This window comes from Hoplias malabaricus, unplaced genomic scaffold (assembly GCF_029633855.1).
Source record: "Hoplias malabaricus isolate fHopMal1 unplaced genomic scaffold, fHopMal1.hap1 scaffold_451, whole genome shotgun sequence".
Taxonomy (NCBI): domain Eukaryota; kingdom Metazoa; phylum Chordata; class Actinopteri; order Characiformes; family Erythrinidae; genus Hoplias; species Hoplias malabaricus.
In genome coordinates, this window is record NW_027101320.1 from 1 (window position 1) to 11,166 (window position 11,166).

The 11,166-nt window shown below is 58.8% G+C and overlaps 1 non-coding gene across 1 annotated transcript; it reads right to left on the bottom strand.

Moving 5' to 3' along the window:
- Window positions 1-223: 223 nt before the first annotated feature.
- Window positions 224-377, bottom strand: LOC136685936 (5.8S ribosomal RNA). The gene has a single exon (XR_010800222.1). It is a non-coding gene; the product is annotated as a 5.8S ribosomal RNA (ribosomal RNA).
- Window positions 378-11,166: the final 10,789 nt, after the last annotated feature.

The window sequence follows — 11,166 nt, forward strand, 5'->3', positions numbered from 1 at the left end:
CTCGCCGTATTACGGTACCCACTCTCCGACGGCGGCGGAGAGCCCAGCGGGGAGAGACTATGACGGATTGGACCCGGACCTAATGGCTCTCCCTACGTCCGGAGCTCTCGCCACACGTCGGGTTTAAGGCCCGAGTCTGGGTTTAGGGAGACGAAGGGCCGTCCGAGGTGGAGGCCCTGCGAACTCCCAGCCGCGGTCTAGGAAGACCGATCGATGGGTAAACCGACCCTCAGACAGGCGTGGCCGCGGGATGGACCCCCGCGGCCGCCATGTGCGTTCGAAATATCGATGATCTGTGTTCTGCAATTCACATTATTTAACGCAGGTTACCGCGTTCTTCATCGATGCACGAGCCAAGTGATCCACCGCTAAGAGTTGTATGAGGTTTGTGCCCGGCCCGTTACAGGCCGGGCGAAGGAAGCCATTCGAACACGAGACAACGTTTGACAATATTTCAAGCCGGGTGCCTTCCCCCCCGTGGAGGGGGGAAGGTCATTGAACCTGGGCGTCACCACCGGACCGAGGAGTTACGGCCCGGGGGACGATCGCCCGAGTAGGTGCCCGAGACTTACGTGGTTTAGGAGACCGGGTCTAGGCCCCACCGTTCCCGGCGAGGCCCAGGGTTTGGTTCGCTGCGTTACGGGTCCCGGTCTAAGGCATTCAGGCGTGCGCTCAAAGCCAAGCTCTCCACCCCGGAGGGTATGAGCGAGGCCCGGTGGTACGCTCCCAAGTCCCCCGCTTAGGGGAAGGCGCTGGGTAGATCCCACCTAGTCAGGACCGGCGGGCACCGGCCGTCTCCTTCGGGTGTTTAAACGCATCCGGGGTTCGTGAGGCCCCTTCAACTCGCGCACCGGCCTTAGACTATTATACGGTCCGTCTCTGCGAAGCCAACATCGGGGTATTTGCATGCGCTCTTAAGCTCCGCTCCAACCCCGTGAGGGGAAAGAGTTTCGCCCGGCGGTACGCTCCCGTCCACCACCACCCCCTGTGCCGGGGGGATGGGTTCAGGGAGATCCCACCGAGGCCGGCGAGCACCGGCCAACGCCCTGGGGGTGAGTAAGCCCCTTTGACTCGCGCACGCACAATCAAGCCTTCAACGATCAATGGTTGGTTTAACGACCCGGCGGGCGGCTCCGGCGCCACTCTCCCCCCCGCGAACGAGGGGGGCGGACCGGGGTACCTATGCACCTAAGGCGGTCCTCGCATAACCCCGAGTTCCGAAGCCGGCTCGCTACGTCCACCCACCCGGAGGGGGAGAGACTCACGTCGGCCGACGACGAAAGGTACGAGGCTTCTGCGGTCCATACCTTGAAGGTACCCGCCGGGGGAGGTTTGGCCTCTCGAGTCCGACTCGACAACCGGCCGTGGCCAGGTCACCGTTAATGATCCTTCCGCAGGTTCCCCTACGGAAACCTTGTTACGACTTTTACTCCCTCTAGATGCCCAGGTTCGATCGACTTCCCACCTCAACGAGGCAACCCCCCGGTAAAGGGGCACCTCGGAGACGGTCCGAGGACCTCACCAGGCCATCCAATCGGTAGTAGCGACGGGCGGTGTGTACAAAGGGCAGGGACTTAATCGACGCGGGCTGGTGACCCGCGACTACTTGGAATTCCTCGTTCAAGGGGAAAAGTTACAATCCCCTATCCCCAGCGGGGAAGGCGTTCATAGGATTGCCCAGGCCTTTCGGCATAGGATGGATGCACATGCTGAACCAGCCAGTGTAACTCACGTGCGGCCCCGGGCGTCTAAGGGCATCACAGACCTGTTATGGCCCCGAATCTCATACGGCTTTGCCTTGCCCCGGATCGCTCTAAGAAGTTCGGCCACCGACCGACGAACCCCTCGGGCCGCAAGCCCCCACAGGGACCCAAGGGAGGGCCGTGTAACTTTTTAAGGCACAGGGTCTCGTCCGTTATCGGAGTTAACCAGACGAATCGCTCCACGAACTCCCAACGGCCATGCACCACCACCCACAGAATCAAGAAAGAGCCATCAATCTGTCAATCCTTACCGTGTCCGGGCCGGGTGAGATTCCCCGTGTTGAGTCAAATTAAGCCGCAAGCTCCACTCCTGGTGGTGCCCTTCCGTCAATTCCTTTAAGTTTCAGCTTTGCAACCGTACTCCCCCCAGAGCCCAAAGACTCGTGGTTTCCCTCACGCTGCCCGGCGGGTCATGGTCGCTAGCCTCACGCCGCCGGATCGCGGGTCGGCATAGTTTACGGTCGGAACTACGACGGTATCTGATCGTCTTCGCTCCCCCGACTTTCGTTCTTGATTAATGAAAACATTCTTGGCAAATGCTTTCGCTTTCGTTCGTCCCACACCGGTCAACGAATTTCACCTCTATCGGTGTGGTACGGATGCCCCCGGCCGTCCCTCTTAATCATTGCCCTCGGTCCTTAAAACCCACGAAACAGGACCGTGGAAGCCCCGGAGCCCCACTCCGGAACGACCAGCCGTCCCGAAGGAGAGACCCCGAAGCCCCGCGGAAGGGCCCTATTCCATTATTCCTAGCTCAGTCAGACATGGCACGTGTCGGCCTGCTTTGAGCACTCTGCTTTATTCAAAGTAAACGCTCCGGACCCTCCAACCCACCGTGCACCGCAGTGAAGTACCCAGCTAAGGGCTTCTCCGCGGCCGGCGAGCAGAGGACACCGGCGGGTAGGGACCAGGTCCCAACATCCACCCAGAGACAGGGGGTCACCCCCGAAGGAGCTCCCCACGCCATCCCGGACAGTACAGGGGATCCGAGACCTGTCCCCACATCCAACTACGAGCTTTTTAACTGCAGCAACTTTAGCATACGCTATTGGAGCTGGAATTACCGCGGCTGCTGGCACCAGACTTGCCCTCCAATGGGTCATCACTCACGGACATAGATTGAGTTCATTTCGATTACGCTCCACAGGTTCATAGGACCCGCATCGATATTTTTCGTCACTACCTCCCCGTGTCGGGAATGGGTAATTTGCGCGCCTGCTGCCTTCCTTGGAAGTGGTAGCCGTTTCTCAGGCTCCCTCTCCGGAATCGAACCCAGATTCCCCGTTACCCGTGGTCACCACGGTAGGCACGTAGCCTACCGTCGAAAGTTGATAGGGCAGACACTCGAATGATACGTCGCCGCCCCGGAGGGCTTAACGATCGGCCAGAGGTTATCTAGAGTCACCAAAGCGACCCGACCGGAGCCGGGAGGGTTTTTCGGTTCTGATAAATGCACGTATCCGGGGGACAGGGGCCGGGAGAGCATTTCACGCCGACCCCCAGAACCCTTCCAACGCTTCGTTTGCATGTATTAGCTCTGGAATTACCACAGTTATACCAAGTAACGTGTGGAGCGATCAAAGGAACCATAACTGATTTAATGAGCCATTCGCAGTTTCACTGTACCAAAACCCGTGTGTACTTAGACTTGCATGGCTTAATCTTTGAGACAAGCATATAATACTGGCAGGATCAACCAGACCGACCCCCCTTGGATCTCAAACCCCGGACGGGGAAAGAGAGGGGGCGCATGGAGCCCGTGAGAGTGATCTCAGGGGACACCAGCGAAGAGGATCGAACGCGACCCCGCTGTGGGGGTCTGCAATCGACTTGGCAACTTGGAAAACGTATGATTCTCGCCCGGACGGTGCAGGCTAGGGGCCGGGTCCTTCCCTCAAACGGATCCCGACCCTAAGGCACCACCGACGCGGACGTTGAACGGACCTACTGTTGGATCGACCGGCCGACTAAGTCCCCCTCGGAACCGTTCTGGACAAGCGGACATGCCTCTTACGGGCATCCACGAGCCATGGAGGCTGGGAGCACAAGGTGGGGAGGATCGCTCTAAGCACTGTATTTAGGCTTAGAAGCCTGCCCCTGGTGCTCCGCGTATACCGAGCTCGAACGGCCGTGAAGGACAGCCGTTAAGGGAAGAGAATGGAAGAGAATCCTGGCCCCCTCAAAGCGCGAGGAAGTCGGCATAGGTTTTTACGGTACGCCACCACCGGAGCCGTCTGATGTTCAGAAGACGAAGGGTTTTGCCCTCAATCTCGTAAGGTCGAGGGCTCACCACCGAACTTCCAGCCGCGGTCCTTGGTAGGACCGATACGCGGACAAGCCGCAAATCCTGGCCCCCTCGCAGTGCGAGGAGGTCGGCAAAGGTTTACGGTTTCGCCCCCCGGAGCCTACGGAAGTCTGCGTTTAAGAAGACGAAGGGTCGGATCCCGTAGGCCGACCCTGCGAACTTCCAGCCGCGGTCTGTGGAAGACCGATCCGTGTCACCTCTAATGCGCTCTTTGCCTCCGGCCGTTTCCAGCCGGGGGCCCGGTGGTGCGCTCCCACGTCCCGCTCAAAGGAGGGGAAAGGTCGGGAGATCCCACGGACCGGCGGATGACCGCCGGCCAACGCCTCGGGGGGTTACGCGGCCCCGTCGACTCGCGCACGGGCAAATTTATGGGTTTAAAAAGGGGGACAATCCTCATACGTTCGACCCCCCGGTGCCCAGGGAAGTTGACCCTCCCCGGGCAGGCATATCGAACGAATCATCGGTCGGAAAACTCTCTCTTTCGGGACGGGGGAAACCCCTCATACGCTCGACCCCCCATGCCCAGGAATGTTTTACCTTCCCAGGCATACATCGAACGAATCATCGGGGTGGACACAACGGGCTTATAACAATCGACGGGGCGGCCCGTTCCACCCGCCCCACAAGTGGGCAGATGGTCGGTGGCCTATAGACCCACAGGCAGTCCCAATACCACCGTGATACGAGATCCGGGGTTGGGACTTGACCTTAAAGGTACCCGGTCGAGGCGGACCGAGTGGAAGCCACTCGGATTTATGACAGTGGTAGGCCCCACGGACCTTGGGGACCACTCCCCATCGCTCTGCCCGGCACCTGGCTCGGAAACCGGGACTAATTTTGGCAGTAATACGCTATCGGTCTTGGTTCTCACTGGTTCATACACCCAAGATGGGCGAACGTCGAACGCGAACGGGAGCAATCAACGCCCATAACCCCTAATTATGCACGAACCGGGGGCTATATAAGGGGTCGCCTTCACTCGGAGCCGTCAGTCTCTCACCATGGATAGCTGCCCGCTTTGCGAACAAGCCATTGCTACGGATCTGACTTTCCACTTTACCATCTTCCACAGACTCGGACCGGACGACGCAGCCTTCCTCCGAGAACTGGACCGAAGCGGGGAGAATTCATCACAGCTCGACTGCCCTCTCTGCGGCCTGCCGTCTCTCTCTTCGCCGGCAGATCACCTGGGCTCGGCGCATTCCCTCAAAGGCCTCGCCCTTCGGATCGCTCTCTCTGCCGCTCGACGCCTTCGCACCCTCCACCTTCTGCGTCGCTATCAACAGTCTAAGCCGCGGAACCCTCCACCGCCCTCGGGATCCCGTTCCCCGAATCCAGCCTCGCCGCCGGGACCAAGCACGCCGGGACCGAGCGCGCCGGGACCGAACACGCCGGGACCGAGCACGCCGGGACCGAGCACGCCGGGACCGAACACGCCGGACCCGAACACGCCGGACCCGAACACGCCGGACCCAAGCACGCCGGACCCAAGCACGCCGGACCCAACCATGCTGTACCCAAGCTCACCGGACCCAAGCACGCCGGAGCCAACCACGCCTGATGCTTGCCCGCTCTGCGAGCAAGCCATTACGGATCTGACTTCCCATTATACCACCTTCCACCGCCTTGGATCTGCCGACATTGACTTTCTCCGGGGACTGGACCAAAGTGGGGAGAATTCGTCCCAGCTCGACTGCCCTCTCTGCGGCCTGCCGTCTCTCTCTTCGCCGGCGGATCACCTGGGCTCGGCGCATTCCCTCAAAGGCCTCGCCCTTCGGATCGCTCTCTCTGCCGCTCGACGCCTTCGCACCATCCACCTTCTGCGTCGCTATCAACAGTCTAAGCCGCGGAACCCTCCACCGCCCTCGGTATCCTGTTCCCCGAATCCAGCCTCGCCGGGCCCCAGCACGCCGGGCCCCAGCATGCCGGACCCAGCCATGCCGGGCCCAAGCACGCCGGGCCCAAGCACGCCGGGACCCAACACGCCGGACCCAGCTTCGCCGGACCCAGCCTCGCCGGACCAAGCCTCCCCGGGCCAAGCCACTACGGGCCAAGCCACGCCGGAGCCGGTCGACAGCGACTACCAACCGAGCGAGTCTTCCCCTGCCGAATCCACCTCGGACACGGATTCAGAGACCGAGCGGGCACGGCGAACCTCCCGGGGGAGGCAGCTCGTGATCCCGCATCGGTTTCGGGACACCTACGTCAGCCGTTCGGTAGACGACTTTCAGAAGTTCTACCTGCGGGTCGACGCGTCACCGAAGGACATCGAGAACTCTCGCCAGCGACGGGGCCACGTTATTCGGTTCCTGCTTCACTGCGCCCCGCCCGGCTGCCAATTCACAGACCTGTCTTTCGTCCATCACACGAACGTTCCCACTTGGGTACAGAGCCTTCAGAAACTGGGTTACGCTTCGACAACCGTTAAGTGTTACCTGCACAGCGCCAAGGCGTTCGTCTCCCACGTCGCTGCCTTCGACCCAGAGACCGCCGGGGTCAGCCCCGAAGAGCTCCAGAGGCTGAAGCTGACCTTCGCCAAGGCTCATCGGGACATCGCACGCACGATTCTGGGCCATCGCCAGCGCGTGAAGAGAGCGAAGCTGAGTCGCTTGCCGCAACCTTCGGATTTCAGGGTCTTCCTAAGCCACGCTAAGACCCGAATCCCAGAGCTCATAGACGCGGCCCGGACGGGGGACACCGCCCGCCGGTCGACGCTACGGATGCTCCAGGGGTACCTGCTCGGCCTTTTGTCTGTCTTAACCGGTCACCGGTCGGTTGTGTTTCTCAACCTGACGGTTGGAGAGTTGAGGCAAGCCAGCACCACGGATGGCACCGGCTTCGTGGTTTATGTTCGTGAACACAAGACCAACGCCTCGTTCGGGGACGCTCCGATCGGGTTGTCTGCCACAGAGCTGGCCTGGTTGACCGCACTCAGCGACTTACACGGGGCCCGGGACGGGTTCGTGTTCTTGGACAGGGGGAACCAGCTGCGCAAGCCAAACTCACTGCTTCGGATCGCGTGGACGGATGCGGGCCTCGGAGGCGCGGTGGCCTTCAACCTGATCCGCACGGCTGTTTCGAACCAAGTGAGTGTTGAACTTAATCCGACTTATGTGGGCTCTTAACCCCGGCCTTCCTACTTCTGACACCTCGCACCTCTGTTTCAGGTTTCGACTCTGCCGGCCGAAGATAGAGATCGAGTGACGACAAGCATGTGCCACTCCAACATCACTGCCCGGGCCTTCTACCGAGCCGGCCTCTCTGCGGCCGATGTGATGCGGGCTCGTGAGAACCGTCTTTCCGCCCTCGAAACGGCCTGAACCGGACCCTCTTCAAAGCGCAACCCAGCCGGGATTCACTCCGTGTTTCTGCACCCCCGTGGCTTTGATATGTTTTACTGCGAAATAAATACATTTATTTCTGAATCCCCAAACAGAGTGTTCCCGTGTGGTACTTGCTTCGGTTTGGAGATGGAGGGGGGGTGGAGATTGGGTGATCCTCCCAGAGGGAGACTTTTTACGAGGTCCGACCGGCCTTAAGACTTAAACGATCAGTGGTTATGGGTTAACTTAGTCGGCGGGCGGCCCGTTCCACCGCCCCGCTAAGGGAGCAGTGGTCGGAGGCCTATGGACCTTAGGCAGTTCACCGGGGTGGGTAAACTTACCTTTAGGCACCCGTCGCATGAATATAGGAGACCATTTGGCTTTTTTGGCCCCGGAAACCAGCCACTTCTCCGGGCATATATAGAACCAATCCCCCCCAGGGAGGGAGTTGGAACTAAAGGTCATTGAAATTAAATGGGTTTAACAGTTAACTTTGTCGGCGGGCGGCCCGTTCCACCGCCCCGCTAAGGGAGCAGTGGTCGGAGGCCTATGGACCTTAGGCAGTTCACTGGGGGCGGTAAACTTACCTTTAGGCACCCGTCGCATGAATATAGGAGACCATTTGGCTTTTTTGGCCCCGGAAACCAGCCACTTCTCCGGGCATATATAGAATGAACCATCGGGGGCTAAGGGCAGATAGTCAAGTCAGTTATACCGATCGAACTCTCTTGAGTTTCGGCTTAAAGCTCTGGCATTTGCCGTTGGGACTTAGAGTTTTTTTTTAATAAAGAGGGGAGGCCGGGCTTACCTCCACCTTAAGCCCAGAGGGTGTCCCAGTCCTCGGGCTTGTGTATTCGCATCAACGGGGTCCATGGAAGTCATTTTTAGACCTCCAGAGGGGAGGCAACCCAAACCATCCCCTTAGCCCAGAGGTGTGCCACTCCTCGGGCTTGTGTATTCGCATCAACGGGGTCCATGGAAGTCATTTTAGACCTCCAGAGGGGAGGCAACCCAAACCATCCCCTTAGCCCAGAGGTGTGCCAGTCCTCGGGCTTGTGTATTCGCATCAACGGGGTCCATGGAAGTCATTTTAGACCTCCAGAGGGGAGGCAACCCAAACCATCCCCTTAGCCCAGAGGTGTGCCAGTCCTCGGGCTTTAAATTCGAATCACCGGGGTCCATGGAAGTCATTTTAGACCTCCAGAGGGGAGGCAACCCAAACCATCCCCTTAGCCCAGAGGTGTGCCACTCCTCGGGCTTGAAACTTCGCATCACCGGGGTGTATGGAAGTCTTTGATCCAGTTCTGCCAGTGCTCGTTGTCGAACTTAGAAATATTTCTAATTATTTTTAGACTTCCAGAGGGGAGGCCGAGCATACCAACCCCTTAGCCCAGAGGTGTGCCAGTCCTCGGGCTTCGGTATTCGCATCACCGGGGTCTACGGAGGTCTCAACTTAGGTTTTGAAAACCTCCAGAGGGGGGGCCGGATTAACCACCACCCTAGCCCAGAGGGGTGCCAGTCCTCGGGCTTCGGTATTCGCATCACCGGGGTCTATGGAGGTCTCGACTTAGGTTTTGAAAACCTCCAGAGGGTGGGGGCATATCTTATCCCCACCCTAGCCCAGAGGGGTGCCAGTCCTCGGGCTTCGGTATTCGCATCACCGGGGTCTATGGAGGTCTCGACTTAGGTTTTGAAAACCTCCAGAGGGTGGGGGCATATCTTATCCCCACCCTAGCCCAGAGGTGTGCCAGTCCTCGGGCTTCGGTATTCGCATCAACGGGGTCTACGGATGTCTCGACTTAGGTTTTGAACACATCCAGGGAAGCAGAGCGGACATTCCCATTATTTCAAGCCCATCGGGAAGCCACTCTTTTGGGCATAGCGTTTCGCATCGCTGTTACCCAAACTTACGTCTGATTTAATGCCTCCCTAATATCCCGACGGCACCAGGCTGAGAAACCATATGCCCACAGGATTTGAGGCATTGGAACCTCGTTCGCATAGCCGACAACGATGAACCTCCCTCGGACTCGCTACGAGGCTTGAGGAGGGTCCTGATTTTCTTAAAATCTCAGGTGAGGGACTTAGAAAATTTTCACTTTAAAACCACAGACCTCCAGAGGAGAGACCGGGCTTATCACAACCTTAGCCCAGAGGGCGCCACTCCTCGGGCATGTCACTTCGCATCACCGGGGTCCATGGATGTCTCGACTTAGGTTTTGAACACATCCAGAAGGGGGGGCCGGATTAACCACCACCCTTAGCCCAGAGGGGTGCCAGTCCTCGGGCTTTAAATTCGCTTCGCCGGGGTCTATGGAAGTCATTTTTAGACCTCCAGAGGGGAGGCAACCCAAACCATCCCCTTAGCCCAGAGGTGTGCCACTCCTCGGGCTTGTGTATTCGCATCACCGGGGTCCATGGAAGTCATTTTAGACATCCAGAGAGTGGGGCCGGTCTTACCACCACTCTTAGCCCAGAGGGCACCACTCCTCTGGCATGAAATTCGCATCACCGGGGTCCATGGAAGTCAGTTTAGACCTCCAGAGAGTGGGGCCGGTCTTACCACCACTCTTAAGCCCAGAGGGCGTCACTCCTCGGGCATGAAATTCGGATTACCGGGGTCTATGGATGTCTCAACTTAGGTTTTGAACACATCCAGAGGGGAGGCCACCCAAACCATCCCCTTAGCCCGGAGGTGTGCACCTCCTCGGGCTTGAAATTCGAATCACCGGGGTCCATGGAAGTCAGTTTAGACCTCCAGAGAGTGGGGCCGGTCTTACCACCACCCTTAAGCCCAGAGGGCGTCACTCCTCGGGCATGGAATTCGCATCAACGGGGTCTACGGATGTCTCGACTTAGGTTTTGAACACATCCAGGGAAGCAGAGCGGACATTCCCATTATTTCAAGCCCATCGGGAAGCCACTCCTTTGGGCATAGCGTTTCGCATCGCTGTTACCCAAACTTACGTCTGATTTAATGCCTCCCTAATATCCCGACGGCACCAGGCTGAGAAACCATATGCCCACAGGATTAGAGGCGTCTGAACCCCTTTCGCATAGCCGACAACGATGAACCTCCCTCGGACTCGCTACGAGGCTTGAGGAGGGTCCTGATTCTCTTAAAATCTCAGGTGAGGGACTTAGAAAATATTCACTTTAAAACCACAGACCTCCAGAGGAGAGACCGGGCTTATCACAACCTTAGCCCAGAAGGCACCACTCTTCGGGCATGTCACTTCGCATCACCGGGGTCCATGGAAGTCTCGACTTAGGTTTTGAACGCATCCAGAGGGTGGGGGCCGGACTTACCACCACCCTTAGCCCAGAGGGCGTCACTCCTCGGGCATAAAATTCGGATAACCGGGGTCCATGGAAGTCAATTTTGACCTCCAGAGAGGGGGGGGCCTGGCTTACCACCACCCTAAGCCCAGAGGGCGTCACTCCTCGGGCATGAAATACGCTACACCGGGGTCCATGGAAGTCAGTTTAGACCTCCAGAGAGGGGGGGCCGGGCTTACCACCACCCTTAGCCCAGAGGGCACCACTCCTCGGGCTTGAAATTCGCATCACCGGGGTCCATGGAAGTCTCGACTTAGGTTTTGGAAACCTCCAGAGGGGGGGCTGCACTTACCACCACCCTAAGCCCAGAGGGCGTCACTCCTCGGGCATGAAATACGCTATACCGGGGTCCATGGAAGTCCTTTTAGACCTCCAGAGAGGGGGGGCCGGGCTTACCACCACCCTTAGCCCAGAGGGCACCACTCCTCGGGCTTGA